At 41.3% G+C, this 13,514-nt stretch overlaps 1 long non-coding RNA gene across 2 annotated transcripts in view; it reads left to right on the top strand.

Moving 5' to 3' along the window:
- Positions 1 to 13,514, top strand: part of LOC127489227 (uncharacterized) — a 174,385-nt gene that overhangs the window by 45,443 nt on the left and 115,428 nt on the right. For both annotated transcript variants that reach the window (XR_016230557.1, XR_016230556.1), the window contains exon 2: positions 9,558 to 9,701. This is a non-coding gene — a long non-coding RNA (uncharacterized LOC127489227). The remainder of the gene's footprint in view (positions 1 to 9,557; positions 9,702 to 13,514) is intronic.

The raw sequence follows: 13,514 nt of genomic DNA, 5'->3' as shown, positions 1-13,514 counted from the left end.
TGGGCCATCCTCCACTGCCTTCCCAGGCCACAGCAGAGAGCTGGACTGGAAGAGGAGCAACTGGGACAGAATCTGGCGCCCTGACCGGGACTAGAACCCGAGGTACCAGCGCTGAAGGCAGAAGATTAGCCTAGTGAGCCACAGCGCCGGCAAAATTTTCCACATTTGACATCACATTAGCACTTAAAAATTTTTGGACTTTTGAGAATTTTGGATTGTAGATTATTGAATTATGGGTGTTCAACCTATATTATTTTCTGTATATTATGATGTTTTGATATATTTTTTTAAAAAAGATTTATTTATTTTGCTTGACAGAGTTACACACAGAGAGAAGGAGAGACAGAGAGAGTGAGAGCGAGAGAGCGAGAGAGCGAGAGAGAGATAGAGGGAGAGGTCTTCCATCCAATGGTTCACTCCCCAATTGGCCGCAATGGCCAGAGCTGAACCAATCCAAAGCCAGGAGTCAGGAGTCTCTTCCAGATCTCCCACGCGGGTGCAGAGACCCAAGGACTTGGGCCATCTTCTACTGATTTCCCGGGCCATAGCAGAGAGCCGGATTGGAAGTAGAGTAGCTTCGTCTCAAAGCAGCGTCCATATGGGATTCTGGCACTGCAGGCGGCGGCTTTACCTGCTATGCCACAGCACTGGCTGATGTTTTGATGTCTTAAAGTATCTTTCTACCTGACCAGATTCTAGCCAATTCTTAGCAGTAACAAAGTGCCTGACCTGGACTGTACCTTTGATATTCAGACAGATGAATCCAGTTATAGCTCATCTGTAGGTCCACATGCTTCCAGAGGCAACATTCCTCTGCCTTACTCACCTCAGGACCAGGCTCCAGGCAACTGGAGACCAGCTTTATAGCCCCTAGAAGCAATTCAAACCAGCCAGTCCCAAACTGTTTATCCTGCCCTGCTTTCTCCCTCCCTCCCTTCCTCCCTCCCTCCCTCCCTCCTTCCTTCTTTCTTCTCTCTCTCTCTCTCTCACTCTCTCTTTCCTTCTTACTTTCTTTTTGCTGGAGGATGGCATCTAGGCTGTCCCCTCACTCCTGTTTTCTGACTCCTGCATCCACTGCTGCTTTCCCTTGTGTCCTGAGTATCAAGCACTAACTCTGTCTCTCAAATCCGAGCATGACTTTGTGTCCTCTTATGGTACTCTGAGTTTATCACACCATATCCAACATTTCCAGTCTTGCAACGTATTCTGTAATAATAATAACAACCTTACTTGAGTTTCTTCTTTTTTCCCCAAAAATAACCAGTTGGGTTTTTTCTCTCAAATATAAAAGATTTTTACAATGTCAGAGCACCTGGGAACAGGCTGCCTGGGGTCTCTGGGCTTATTGCCTTATTGAAGACTTCAGCAGCTACCATCCAACTTTGGATCCAAGAAAAGATGTGGGTTGAGTATCCAAAATGCCTGGCATTAGACAAGTTTAATATTTTTGAACTTTTAAGATTTTGGAACATGTTCGCATACATAATGAGATGTCTTGGGTTGGAACCTAAATTTAAACTCAAAATTCATTTGTATTTCATATACAATTTATATACATGGCATGAAGGTAATTTTTACACAATATTTTAAGAACACTTGCATTTTGACTACATCCCATCAGTAGAGGTCAGATGTGGAATTTTCCACTGTGGTGTCATGTCAAAATTCAAAAAGTTTCATATTTCAGGGAGCAGGTATTTAGCTTAGTGGTTAAGACACCCACGTCACATAGGAGTGTCTGAGTTCTATTCCTGGATCTAGCTCCTGACTCTAGTTTCCTGCTAATGTAATCCCTGGAAGGCAGTAATGATGGTCCAAATAAATGAGTTCCTGCCTCCCACGCTGAATGATCTTAACTTCATTCCCAGATTCTAGCTCCTTTCCTGGCCCCTGGTTCCGGTTATGCCCAGCCTTGGTATTTTGGGCATTTGGAGAGTGAACTTAAAGATGTGATCTCTCTCTCCCTTCACTCCTCCCTCCCTCCCTCTCAAATGATGATGATGATGATGATGATAGTTGTTTCAACATTGGAGTATTTAGGATTGCAGATTTTCATATTAGAGATACTCATCCTGTATTACTATAAGGTCATATCTCCAATTACCAACTTACTTGTCACAACCTGCTAGACTTTAGCATCTACCATCCAAACTTGTGTTGACTATTGTTCTTTGTGAGTGACTATTGGATTCCTTTGAGTTGAGCCACCTATTCAGCAGGGCCAAAGTAGAAGAGGAGTGTGATTTCATTTCTTCATTACTTTCTTGATGTATCCTGAAAGAAAGCTTATAAAGAAAAATATTGACAAAGTAGCCCACAGTGGTGTATTAGGGATTGGATGAAATAGGTTTCCTTTAGAGGATATAATGAAGAAGTTTAGGACAGGTAGTAGTTTGTTGAGATTATGGCTTGTATCTTTTTATTTATTTTTATTTAAGGAGTATACATTTCATAAGTACAACTTTAGGAATATAATGATTCTTCCCACCATACTCGCTCTCCCACCCCCACCTTACCTCCTACTCCTTCTCCCATTCCCAACCCAGTTTTCCATTAATTTTCAATTAACTTTATATACAGAAGACTAACTCTATACTAAGTAAAAATTTCAAAAATTTGTACACACACACACACACACACTGACACACAAAAACCTGTTTGAGAATAAGCTTTACAGTTCATTCTCATAATACAACTCATTGAGGACAGAAGTCCTGCATGGGAAATAAGTGCACAGTAACTCCTGTTGTTAATTTAACAAATCAGTGATCACCTAAGGCTCTTGACACGAGCTGCCAAGGTTATGGAAGCCTTTTGAATCTACAGTCTCCATCAGTATTTGGACAAGGCTATAAGCAAAGTGGAAGTTCTTTCCTCCCTTCAAAGAAAAGTACATCCTTCTTTGATGGCCCATTCTTTCCACTGGGGTCTCACTCACTGAGATCCTTCATATAGGATTTTTTTTTTTTTTTTTTTTTTTTTTTTTGCCACAGTGTCTTGGCTTTCTATGCCTGAAATGCTCTCATGGGCTGGAAGAGTACACAAGGAGTGGGAAAGATAGAAAGACAGCATGGGTAGCTAAAGCTACTAGGAGACTGGGAGGCTTAGGAACAAATTATGTAAATTATGGGCTCTTATTATATACTTGCTGCATTCATTGATAAGAATCTTTTCTAAGTATTCCAGAATCTTACCCATTAGTTATTTCACAACTGCATTGTAGTTTCTAGAACTTCTCAGTAGTAGCCCTTAAATCTTTAATCATGCTCAAGACCGGAGAGTAAATACTCTCAGTACATTTTGTTTCAGTTCTGGATAATTCAGACAACTAGAAAATCATTTCTTATGGTTAGTTAAAATCAGTCTCATAAAACATACGTGGTTTGAGTATTTGTAAATAGAGAAGTAGATATGAGTGTCCTCATGAATTTTCTGTTCTCCAAATACATAGGACTAGTTCATATGTTTACAACAGATCAACAAACTGATTCATAATTCATTGATTCCAGTTTAGATTCAGCCAGTTTGCCAATAATATCTCTTTCATTTTATGCACTCTGGGGTATAATTGCTGCTAGTCCTCCTTAGTATTAAGATAATAAATATATGGTGCATATGCACAGATCCATAAATACATTTTTTTAACTTTTATTTAATGAATATAAATTTCCAAAGTACGATTTATGGATTACAATCTCTTCCCCCCCATACCGTCCCTCCCACCCACAACCCTCCCCTTTCCCACTCCCTCTCCCCTTCCATTCACATCAAGATTCATTTTCGATTATCTTAATATACAGAAGATCAGCTTAGTATACATTAAGTATGGATTTCAACAGTTTGCTCCCACAAAGAAACATAAAGTGAAAAATAATAGATGATTTTTTTAAATGATGATGAAATCTGATCAGACCTATTGTCATGTTTAATCCCAGTGAGAGTCAAGTTGGGAGTTGATAATTTCTTTTTCTTTTTCTTTTTTTTTTACAGAGGATCAGTTTAGTATGCATTAAGTAAGGATTTCAACAGTTTGCACCCCCATAGAAACACAAAGTGAAATATATTGTTTGAGTACTCGTTATAGCATTAAATCTCAATGCACAGCACATTAAGGACAGAGATCCTACATGAGGAGTAAGTGCACAGTGACTCCTGTTGTTGACTTTACCAATTGACACTCCTGTCTATGGCATCAGTAATCTCCCTATGCTCCAGTCATGAGTTTCCAAGGCTATGGAAGCCCTCTGAGTTCTCCGACTCTTATCTTGTTTAGACAAGGTCATAGTCAAAGTGAAGGTTCTCTCCTCCCTTCAGAGAAAGGTACCTCCTTCTTTGAAGACCTGTTCTTTCCACTGGGATCTCACTCGCAGAGATCTTTTGCCAGAGTGTCTTGGCTTTCCATGCCTGAAATACTCTCATGGGCTTTTCAGCCAGATCCGAATGCCTTTAGGGCTGATTCTGAGGCCAGAGTGCTATTTAGGACATCTGCCATTCTATGAGTCTGCTGAGTATCTCACTTCCCATGTTGGATCACTCTCCCCTTTATTTATTCCATCGGTTAGTGTTAGCAGGTACTAGACATGTTTATGTGCTCCCTTTGACTCTTAGTCCTTTCATTATGATCAATTGTGAACTGAAATTGATCACTTGGAATAGTGAGATGGCATTGGTACATGTCTGTTCTACTTAATATGACTGGTTTAATTCTGTAATTAATACACAGTTATTCTTAAGTGTTGAAAATTAACTGAAATGTGATCCCTGTTCAACATAAGAGTGGGAATAAGAGAGGGAAGAGATGTATAATTTGGGACATGCTCAAGCTGACTTGCCCCAAATGGTAGAGTTAGAAACATACCAGGGGATTCCAATTCAATCCCATAATTACATATTTATGTCTATTTCTCTATCCACATATTGAAAACTTTTGTCCACAGTGGTACCTTGGACTCCAAATCACACCCTAATGTTTATTTTTTCCCTTTTCTCCTGTTTTAATTGTAACATCTCCAATAGTAAGAAATCTACTTTTCATTTTCCATAATGCGTTCAGTCATTTTTAGCGATTGTACACACCTAAGGTAGTTTTAGAATTATTAATCCATACACATGTGGAAAGCAAAGGCTTTTTTTTGTGAACAATTCTGTCTTTAGTCTTTCATTATATAATTAAAACAGTATTCTCCAGTGTTAGAAAAATTAGTTATTTTCTGCATTTCATAATTCTCTGTGGTTGTTTTTCACTTGGAATACACATATATTCATTTGTTACTATTTTGATTCTACTTTCTTCTTCCTCCCAACCTTTTCATTACCACCATCTTGGTTGATTATATGTTTTTACTAATTTGGGGGATGAGGTAGGTCAAACATTACTGGATTCCTAAAAGTCAGTACTATATAAAATTATAGACTTAAGTAAGTTATCACTCCATTCCCATGCCTTCTAGTCCTTTCTTATTCTTCCTTATATTCCTACATTTATATATATATATATATATATATTATATATATGCATCCTCTGGAGGTTTTATTCTAATTTATGACTTATCCTTTCTAATTTCTTTTTTATATAAATAAGCAAATGTCCACATGTTTTATTAAATCCTTATATTTTTAACATGAGATAAGTATATACATGTGTACTTCAAATACTTCTTGGAAAATAGTATTTAAAATATGAATTTATTTTAGTGAAAGCAGACTCTTTTTTTGTACAAAATGCCCCCATCTAGATGCTCTTTGCATCTTTTTTCATTCAATAATATATTATGAAACAACATATCAGCTCATATATATCTCTTCATTTTTCTTACAGATGCATAAAACACTATTCAATGAGGTTTACAGTTTATTTTGTAGAGCTACTCTCTCTTAAGTATAGGTTGATGGATTAATTCCAATATTTTATAATTATGAATAAAATTCCTATGAATAAACTTGTGCATCAGTATCTATAGTGTATTAATCTGATCCAGAAGTTTCAAGAGAAATAAGCAGAACTTTTTTGTTTAACCACTTCAGAGTAAATTGCTGGCCTGATACACCATTCACCACTAAACCTGTTGCTATAAATATGAGATCACTTTTAAAAGTTTGTGGGAAATAGAATTAAAAATAAGGTTAATTTGGTGCAAATCATATGTGAAGTCCATGTACAACTTTTCATAATATACATTTTCCATGAACTTTTTGAAGATAGCCCATCTGATTCTGAGATTTAGATCTTGTTTTTTTTTTTTAGCTTGTATTTAATAAATATAAATTTCCAAAGTACAGCTTATGGATTACAATGGCTTCCCCCCATAACTTCCCTCCCACCCACAACTCTCCCATCTCCCGCTCACTCTCCCATTCCATTCACATCAAGATTCATTTTCAATTATCTTTATATACAGAAGATCAATTTAGTATATATTAAGTAAATATTTCAACAGTTGCACCCACACAGAAACACAAAGTGTAAAATACTGTTTGAGTACTAGTTATAGCATTAATTCACATTGTACAACACATTAAGGACAGAGATCCTACAAGGGGCGTAAGTGCACAGTGACTCCTGTTGTTGACTTAGCAAATTGACACTCTTGTTTATGGCATCAGTAATCACCCTAGGTTCTAGTCATGAGTTGCCAAGATTATGGAAGCCTTTTGGATTTGCCAACTCCGATCTTATTCCGACAAGATCATAGCCAAAGTGGAAGTTCTCTCCTCCCTTCAGAGAAAGGTACCTCCTTCTTTGATGGCCCATTCTTTCCACTGGGATCTCACTCGCACTCACAGAGTTCTTTCATCTAGGGTTTGTTTTTGTTGTTTGTTTGTTTGTTTTTTTGCCACAGTGTCTTGGCTTTCCATGCCTGAAATGGTCTCATGGGCTCTTCAGCCAGTCCTGAATGCCTTAAGGGCTAATTCTGAGGCCAGAGTGCTGTTTAGGACATCTGGCCTTCTATGAGTCTGCTGTGTATCCCGCTTCCCATGTTGGATGGTTCTCGCCTTCTTAATTTTATCAGTTGGTATTAGCAGACACTAGTTTTGTTTATGTGATCTCTTGGACCTTTTGTCCTATCATTATGATCAATTGTGAACTGAAATTGATCACTTGGACTAGTAAGATGGCATTGGTACATGCCACCTTGATGAGATTGAATTGGAATCCCCTGGCACATTTCTAACTCTACCATTTGGGGCAAGTCCGATTGAGCATGTCCCAAATTGTATATCTCCTCCCTCTCTTATTTCCACTCCTATATGTAACAGAGATCACTTTTCAGTTAAACACCTAAGAATAATTGTGTGTTAATTACAGAGTTCAACCAATAGTATTAAGTAGGAAAAAAAATACTAAAAGGGATAAAGTATTAAGATCTTGTGAAGAGAGTCTTCCTTTACAACTCTTCCTCCTTTGCTATTTCTCTAGTGGTATTCTCCCATTACTTGTTATTCCACAGGTTGTTGCTTAGTAGGGTATGGTCTCCGTTGTTCCAGTTAAAGTTAGATCTTGGGAGCCTGCCATGTCCGTGGGTTTCAGCACTGTGGCTTACTCTTTTCTCTGCCACTGACCTGCTTTAGCGGTGTGCTCAGTCCCTAACTCCATTCCTTCCTAGGAACAGGATCCCCACAAATGTGCTTTTTCACGTCCCCTGGCTGCACTAGGTTTTCCTCACACCCTAAGATGTAGTGCTGTTCTTCTCCCACAGACAAAGGCTTCTGTTCCACCGTGGGAACAGGAGGGAAGCTTCTAGCAAAGGTTCTTTTTTGCACCTGTTCCTCTTTCAGGTCTGCACCACCAAGGACACTTTTTAGGGCTCTTTCAGATCTTTTTGTGAGTATCACAGGAGTCAATACAGACCAAGCCTGAAAAATATGTGGAGCCCTAATTTCTGCACTCCCAGAGGATTCCTCTGCTCACCAGCCTCCAATTAGCTTCCATCAGTTTTTCAGATGTCATAGGCACAGTGACTTCTAGTTGTTTCTTTTCTAGGTGAGTTTGTATTCACATTTTTCTCTCTGCAGGCTCTCTCAGTGGAGTTTGAGTCAGCTGCTTTCTGCTGAGTTTGAAAAATGTCATGAATTTGAAGGCAGCCTGGGCCTTCTCATTGTTTGAAGTCTTCCTTTTTCAGCTCTCTGCATTCTGGGGTTGAAGTTAAAGGCAACACACTGACACCATGTATTAAGATGGATAATTTCATTGTTAATTTCTTTATTCATTTGCTTATTTATTCAAACATTTATTAACTATCATTTGGTAGGTTAAAGGTAAATGGAATAACATTGTTTGTCCAGGAACCTCATTATCTGGTGGGGAAAACAGACAAAAAGGCAAGCAGTTATCCTGGGATGAGATCTGAGTGATGTGAACCTGAGGAACTAAGAGGACTGAGAGCTGAGTGATTTGGGTTTGTGTTCATAAGAATGAGCAAGAATATTTCAGGTAGGCCAGTGAAGGAACGTGCATTACAAGCAAAGGGAAAAGATTATGAAATAAGTACATTTTTTGAAATTATACATAGTATGTTGTACACACAGGGTAGACTTTTCTATAGAATATAGCTTTGGGAGGGCTGGTGCTGTGGCTCAATAGGCTAATCCTCCGCCTGTGGCGCCAGCACACCAGGTTCTAGTCCCGGTCGGGGTGCTAGATTCTGTCCCGGTTGCCCCTCTTCCAGGCCAGCTCTCTGCTGTGGCCAGGGAGTGCAGTGGAGCATGACCCAAGTGCTTGGGCCCTGCACCCGCATGGGAGACCAGGAGAAGCATCTGGCTCCTGGCTCCTGGCTTCGGATCAGCGCGGTGCGCTGGCCCACAACGCGCCGGCCGCAGCGGCGATTGGAGGGTGAACCAACGGTAAAGGAAGACCTTTCTCTGTCTCTCTCACTGTCCACTCTGCCTGTCAAAAATAAAAAGTAAAAAAAAAAGAATATAGCTTTGGTTGAAGCAAATTAAATACAACTCTAATGTTTAAGGCTATCAAAACATTTCTTATCTCCCTGTTCTCCTTGCACCAAACCATATGTACCAGGAAATAACACCCTTTTTACATCCATTTACTGTTCAGCTGACACTCTTCTCACCTGATAGAAACTATCAAAGTATACTCATCCTCCACCATTAATTGGCTGTGTGCCTTTGCCCATTTAGCCCCTGTCCTACTGTTTCCATCTGCCAAATGAGAGAAGAGTAGGTTTCCCTGGCTGTCTCACTGGAATGGAGTGAAGTTCTTATGAGACAAAGGAGAAGAACACATTGCAAGAAACAAAAGGCATCCTTAAATGCAGCAGGAATGGACTTTATCCCTCCAAGAAAGTTTCTGTGTCCCTAGATTGGCTAACTGCCCTTCCCTGTGCTCTCATGATACCCTAACTTACATCTGTTTTATCCCTTGGAATATTTTACTGAAATTATTTGTTCACATGCACGTTTCCTCCAGTAGACAACGAAATCCTTAAATCCAGGAACTACAGAATGTTTCTCTTCATACCTCCTGCCCTTAGGTTCACATTATGTGTCTGTTTTGCCAAACCGAAGTTTATCAACAGCACTGCTGTTCTGTGTCTCTGCAGAAGCAGTCTCCATGTCTTGAGTCTTCTTGGCCTGAATCGCTTTCCATTATCCATGAGGAGATGTGGTCAGGCTCCCTGGTGGCCTCTCTGGGCAGCATGATGTCGTCTGATCCTGTGAAGTCATCCTCTGCACAATCCACACAGGTAGGGAGACCTCTGCCTCTCTTCCCAGTAACCCAGTGTTTCTGAAGCTCTGTAATACCAAAGCTTCTCATCTTATGAAAAGAAATTGGATGGAATTCAAATAGAACCATAAAATGTCAGAGCTTTATGGGCCGTTAGAGACTGCTAATAAATTCTGTTCTGAAAGCAGTGGTTGCCAGGAGAAAGAGGAAGGCTATGGGAGAAGTGGACAGGATGTGTTGTTGAGGACGCGGCATGGAAGGATTCTCTTGGCATTTTTCCTCTAGTTTGTCAATAGCCGATCTTAGTGCATTCTATCCTCTGAGCCTGAGAATCTTCCACGCCCACGTAAGGTAGATTTGGCCCCTTCCAGCATTCCTATAGGTCCATCAGAGGACATTTCCTCAAAACACTACCCCCAGGAGCCTTTATGCATATGAATTACAAATTGAGTACTTGTTCACATGCTTCGGACCTGACTTAAGGTCAAGGATATAAATGTTCATTATAAATCTGGAAGGGCTGTTTGCAGGTGAGAGATAACAATAGTGATGGGAGCTCTGTAAAAGTAGACAAGTCCCTCTCTTTGTCTCTGAGGTCAGTCCTAAAGGCACTGGGTGCAAGGGGACACAGTGGGATGACATTCTTGAAACAGAGCTGGAGGGTCCAGTCCTGGGCCTGGGTAACAGACATGCTATGCTTTACTGCAAGAATGCCATCATGGGCCTCTCTGCACCCCCACAGAGTTGTGACACTGGAAAGGGGCACACCCCAGGGGTCACAACAGAATGCTTGAAGGCCTCCAAGTGCTTGGCAGAACGCCCAGCCAGCATTTCTTTCAACCAGAGAGAGAAGACAGATCTTTGTGGGAACGAGATTCAGAAACTCGGGAATATGTTGGAATTAGGCCAAATGTTGTTGAATCCTAAAAGAAAAAGAGAAACTCCAGGCATTGGACGGTTGTCCCTGGTTGGAACAATTGAGTTACATATATACATGCATGTCTATATATATTCACATGTGTTTATGTATATGTGCATATATTTATTTCATATTTCATAATTTGTAATGTTCAGACACATAACAGTTACACTCCAAGAGGTAGAATTAAACAGTGACTTAAGGAAACTAAAGATTTGGCTCAGTGAGCTTTAAACTCTGTCCTTGGATCAAAATTGGAAAAAAAAAAGGTCTTGGGAATTGACCCTGTGCTTCTCCTCCTTTTCCTTGTGTAGATAAGGAAAATAAGGCCCAGGAAGATGGTGGGACTTACCTGGCAGCATAGTGAGAGAACCACTGGAAGCTTTCATAAATTCAGGCCGAAGAAAGCCTTATCCCTCACCCTGTCTCGTTTCTCTGTATGGGCTCCCTAGATCACTTGACTGAGGTTCTTGGGAACCTAGCCCTGGATGTGTAAGGCTTCATTCACACACTGTCTCTTCCAAGCCCCGCTGCTTCAGTCTACATATTTCACAGGAGGAAGCTGAAGTCTGGAGAGGTTAAGTGACTTGTCCAAGGTCACACATCTAAGACGTGGAGGAAACTGACTTGAACTAAGGACTGTTTGCTTCTCAGGCTTTTCATTGCAGCCTCTCGAGAGGAGAGGGAATCAATTAAGAGGTTAGGAACCCAGGAGTGTGTTTGCCTAGGATTCCTGCCAGGCTCTCACCACAATTCCCTGTGGTCCAGCACACTACACAACTTAGCACTGTGCAGATATCACCTGAACCTTCTGTGCCCTTGTTCTCACATTCCCTCTTCATGGCCTCACCTTTCTCCTCATTTACCTGTCTCATCAGCCAAGTTCCTAGGATCAGACTTTCCAAACACTCTACTTTTGCCAGGCCATTCTGTCTTGGAAGAGAAATTGCTACTGTCTTCAAGGTTCATCTAGAAGCTTATTTGTGGTCCTGTTTCAGCAAGTATAAGCCAGGTTATGCTAGTGTATTTGACTAAGGCAGAGATAATATGCAATTCCCCATGCATGTTCTGCATAAGATCTGGAACATCAAGGGTGTTCAATGTATATTTGATGAGCAAATATAATATGAATACCAGGCCAGGAATATTAATTCTTTAAGGTCTGTAGCCTTCTGATTACGTAGTGCTTACACAGAGTGAATGCTATCAGAGTGCATGTCTTCTCTCACAGTGCATTGTCCTGAGTCACATCTGTCTCGGCAAGATGTTGTCTTCCTTCCCCTCACACACCCTGCTCCCCCACTGGCCACCCTGGCTGAGAACATCAGAAGGGAAAAATACTTTGATAGAAAATGTTTCAAATATTGGGTGAAATAGAAAAAAGAAGTTCCAAGAAGAAGAAATCATGACAGAGATAAGCAAACGCTGATATCCTGAGAGTCCACATAAAGGTTATTTCGCAGTTACATGAGACCAGACTTCACGCATGTGGCAAAGGGTCAGGGAATTAGGCTGTTTCTGCTACATTTTGTGACTGGGTTCACACGCTAAACTATAAATCCGACAACATACTCCATGGTTGCAGTGAAAGCTGAGGGCGGAGGCGGAGAGGTCTTCCTTTCAGCCCCACTTAGTGGTCCAGGACTCGGCTGTCCTTTGATCTGGGAATGGCGATGTGGCTTGCAGGGAGAGTGTACAGGTGGCAAGATGTAAACAAAGCAACAACCCCCTGGGCTTTTGTCAGGCCTTCTAAAAACAAAGTAGAAACAAGGTTGGCCCCTGATCTAACCAGACATTAAATAATGAGGCTGACACACACCCAGCCATGGGGGCTGGGACCAGTGTACTTCCAAAGGCTCCTTGGCTTATCTCTTGCATAATCCTTCAGTGGAAACACTAACTATGGCATTGATAACTAAAGAGAAAATGCAACCTCTGCCCTGGCCTCATGCTTGTGACTTGTCTGTACATTCTGTCTCCATCCTGGAGCAGGTTGTATGGGATGGCTGTGGGAGGGAGTTAAGTAGAAAAAAAAAAAAAAAAAGAAAAGCAAGGTTGATTTGTGTGCATCTGAGGAGCACTGGGTAGGACAGGGATTTGAGAACTCTTGAGGTCTTTCTTCATGGGTGACCCCCTGCAGGGATGAGGCTGCTCTGTCTATTGAGGACATGTCTGGTCCCTAGCCCCCTGCCCAGTGCTTCCCTGGAGCTCCACTGGGGTGCCCAGGATCTGACAGGAGCTGAAAGGTGTGGGGGCATTGTAGAGCAGAGGCAGCTCTCTCTTCAGGCATTGCTTCGGATGGGGCCTATCAGCCAGAGGTGGAGCGGGGCTTGCCTCATTCACTGCCTTCAGGACCAAGAGCCTGTCTGTGCCTTGGGTACTGACGCCCTCCTGGCCTCACCCCTGTCCCCTTATGGATTCTTTCAGAGCCAGAAACGGTCTTTTGTGTATTTTGAAAAGTCAAAGGCTGGTGTTAAATGTTCCTACCTCTGAGAGAAAGCACATTGCCTTCCGCATTGTCCTGCACGGGAAGAAAGCCCGGCTCCTCTGTGTGCGCGGGGCTCCAACCCGGCCTGCTGGGTGCCAGGATCTCCTCCACGCAGAGGCCCTGAGAGCCCGCAGCGGGGCTCAGCTGCAGTTAATTTTCATTTGCTGTTTGTATATAAATGCTTTTAGTACTTAAGCTAAATTCAGATCAATTAAACTAATGTTGTTTGACATAATATTCCTTGTTCCAAAATCAATATCCCTTCATTTGACAGACTTATTCTTGAATTCAGGATGTTTATTGTTCTTAAAGCTTACCTATAGACCTGGTTTTTGTCTTTAATGATATAAAACAGCTCTTCCTCACATACTGTACGCCAGCAGGGAATGGGGCTCCAATTTCTCTGGTAAATATCTTTAATTGCA

The sequence above is a fragment of the Oryctolagus cuniculus genome, chromosome 2 (assembly GCF_051225735.1).
Source record: "Oryctolagus cuniculus isolate XC-2025 breed Fujian yellow rabbit chromosome 2, ASM5122573v1, whole genome shotgun sequence".
In the NCBI taxonomy this organism is placed as follows: Eukaryota; Metazoa; Chordata; class Mammalia; order Lagomorpha; family Leporidae; genus Oryctolagus; species Oryctolagus cuniculus.
Note: the sequence above shows the minus strand (reverse complement) of the source record. Positions and strands in the feature narration are given on the sequence as shown.